Source organism: Paramormyrops kingsleyae, chromosome 10 (genome assembly GCF_048594095.1).
Source record: "Paramormyrops kingsleyae isolate MSU_618 chromosome 10, PKINGS_0.4, whole genome shotgun sequence".
In the NCBI taxonomy this organism is placed as follows: Eukaryota; Metazoa; Chordata; class Actinopteri; order Osteoglossiformes; family Mormyridae; genus Paramormyrops; species Paramormyrops kingsleyae.
In genome coordinates, this window is record NC_132806.1 from 31723692 (window position 1) to 31727170 (window position 3479).

Below are 3479 nucleotides of genomic sequence, written 5' to 3' on the forward strand. Positions count from 1 at the left end.
AGTTTTGATTAGATCATGTTTTTGTAATACTTGTACACTACACTTGTAACTGGACATTTACTGGAAGCTCAGCCTAGCTAGACTTATGCCTTAGACTGACTCCTCAACACCACGTATGTTTGTAATCTGCTATTTGCTTCATTTGTATGTTGATTCGTTTAACAAACGTCTGTTAAATACATGCAAATGTAAATATATCAACGAAGTTGGCTGCACCTAAAATGGCCAGCAGAGGAGTTCTCCCTCTCTGAATATCAGAAGACAGTGATGTCCAGCATTAAGCTTAGGTTGGCTGCAAGCCATAAGTGGACAATATTTAGCTTTGTTGTGCTGTAGGATTGGGGCTAATGCTGCACGTCCTGAAGCTCACACGCTTGTACTATAAAACTCAAAAACTGTTATACTAATCAACAACATACGAGACTTAATAATCATTGAAAGAATTAACACAAAATCCCTCGTGATGCTGGGGCCTCGATGTGGGAATATTGCTTAAAACGTGGTAACTGCTGTGTCAGTGACGGTTAATGTAGTTGTTACATTTACAGTTTTATCACAATTAGCTTTCATAGTTATAATGCTACGACAAGCAGGATTATTCACAGGAGTTGAATAGTAGTGGTACGGACGATATTATCAACAGAAGGAGCGAGATGATACATACAACTGATATGTCATATAAAACATAAAGTACAATAAATATCTTTGAACATAAATAATCTAAACAAAATTATCACAACCACAAAGAATTTTTACTAATTATACAAAGCATCTAGATGCAGAGGTCTGTAATATTAGCTACAAGCTTCCATCGCTTTGGACTGACTAAAACAAGCTTTTCTGGAGACATCGCTGATAAAACAGAGAAAGTAATTTGGTTTTGTGTATTTAATACTCTATTATTTAGCTTTTATAATAACTACTGAAAATAGACCAAGTAAGCTTAAGTATGTAACTATAAGTTTGTTTTTAATTATGAATGGAACATTTAGGTGTGATACTGCAAAAAACATCATATGTTCCTTTTATTGTACAACACAGATTTTGTAAAAGCTGAGATATATATATATAAATGTTTGGATGAAGGCAATGAAGTTAAAGAGAATAACATGATACATCGTTACTGTCCCTGTTATCATCAACATACACATATAATATTGGTGTATATTATGGTATTGCTTTTCTAATTAACTCAATAAAACCCTGTCATGGTCCAGAAAAACATTTATTACATTTGCAGGGTTGACAGTTCTCATGCAATGCATGTGAGATGAGGCTCTAGGAGACCACAGAAAACATCTACTTCCCGCACACGCAAAAGAGATACCTTTAAGGAGAACAATGCAGTTAAGTTAAGGAAAGAGGAAACAAAGCAAAATTAAGCCTTGAATAACAGGCCCAGTACTTGTGGGCCTTTTACCCCATATTTCTTCATCCATTAAAACTTCTGGTTTAAGTCAGACAATGTAACAATTGTCTTACAGCCATTTTTATGGACTCGTGGTGTATCACCAATGGGTAGTTAGGGAACTGTATGGACTTCTAGTGCATCACCAACAGGTAGTGTCAAGTCAAGTGGTTTTTATTGTCATTTCAGCGATATACAGTGATACAGTATATAGTGAAATGAGACAACGTTCCTCCAGGACCATGGTGCTACATATAACACTACATCGACACAGGACTACATAAAGTGCAAGTGTGCAAAAAGTGCAAACATTGCACAAGCAGTGCAACACGAGACAGGAAATAGAAGAGATGATAATGTGGATAGGATAAATTTAAAGTGTAAAGTGCAACAGTGCAATGGGTTGTGCAAAAGTTCTTGAGGTAGTGGGGTGTGTATGTCTCGGTCCACGCTCTGATGGTTTGGGGCAAGAAACTGTTGCAGGGCCAAATGCTCTGGTACCTCTTGCTAGAAGGGTGAGGAGTCCTCCACAATGCTGGTGGCTTTGATACATATCTGTGATAGAGGGAAGAGAAGCTCCAATGATCTTCTTGGTCATTCTCACTATCTGCTGTAGGGTCTTGCATTCTGATACAGGACAGTTTCCATACCAAACAGTGATGCAGCTGCTCAGGATGCTCTTACCAGTTCCTCTGTGGGAGATGGGTTCTCTTCAGTAGAGACACTGCTGGGCTTTCCTAGTTATGGAAACCCACCACAGTGGTATCATCAATAAACTTATTTATGTGGCTTGAAAGGTATGAGGTCCCACTGAGATTTGAACTCAGATTGCTGGATTCAAAGTCCAGAGTGCTAACCATTACACCATGGGACCGGCAGTTAAGGAACTGTATGGACTCCTAGTGTATCACCAACAGGTAGTTAGGGAACCATATGGACTCCTAGTGTATCACCAACAGGTAGTTAGGGAATCATATGGACTCCTAGTGTATCACCAGCAGTTAGTTAGGGAATCATATGGACTCCTAGTGTATCACCAGCAGTTAGTTAGAGAACCGTGTGTACTCCTATTGCATCACCAAACAAATCCTGGTTGCAGAAAAAAACGACAGCAAGTAAATGATACAAAAAAAGTAATTTATCAATTTAAAATAAATTCAGATCCCATTCGCAGTTTTATCCTTCCTATAATTTTAATAGATGTCATGTCTGTCATTTTTGGATGCAAAATGTGCACAGAATACTTTTAATGTTGTTTGTTTATTACCTCTAAATTAGGAAAGTGGCAACATTTCATACCATAGAAATTAATTAGATTTTTTTTGTGCAGCTGTGTCGGTTGATTTCACCCCAAACAAGACAGTTCGGTTGACCTTTGCTTCTACGCAATTCTCCTTGTACAAGCACAAACCACCCAGTGAGCAAGTGCACCCTAACTCTCTGTTACTAATGATAATACTGTCTTAAATTATATTAACAAGATCCTTTATTCTCATCTTATTTGGTTAATGATCAGATATAAAAATGAAAAATTAATGCTAGATATAAAAATGAATGCATTTCCTACTGTGGTGCAAAGTGAGGAATAAAGTGAGTTTTTTTTTATAAGATTACGTGGCAAAATGCTGCCCTACCATGTATTAAGGGTGGCGAGTTCTCTATGTTGTCTGCTATTATACAATTGTATGTAATATATAGTATTACATTAAAGCATACTTTTCTACACGATATATGGTAGTGCTTTACAATAACTGTACCTTCAGTTATATTGCATTCATAAAACTTTCAGTGCACTTTCATAATGCCTTCATAATGCATTCATAAAACATTCATAAGCAGCATGTAAGTACACCATAACATCCTAATATCCCTCAACAGCTTTAACAAACATTAATAATAAACATTACATGATAATTACAAACATAATCGTATAATCATATAATGTTTGTTATTAATGTATATTAAAGCTATTAAGGTATGTTAGGGTGGTAAGGTATACTTATGCTCTGCTTATGAATGTTCTATGAATGCATAATGAATACATTATAAGGGTGCAGATCATGTAAAGCAT

The 3479-nt window shown here is 36.4% G+C and overlaps 1 non-coding gene across 1 annotated transcript; it reads right to left on the reverse strand.

Moving 5' to 3' along the window:
- Window positions 1-2210: 2210 nt before the first annotated feature.
- On the reverse strand, window positions 2211-2282 carry trnaq-uug (transfer RNA glutamine (anticodon UUG)). The gene has a single exon. It is a non-coding gene; the product is annotated as a tRNA-Gln (tRNA).
- Between the last annotated feature and the right edge of the window lie 1197 nt (window positions 2283-3479).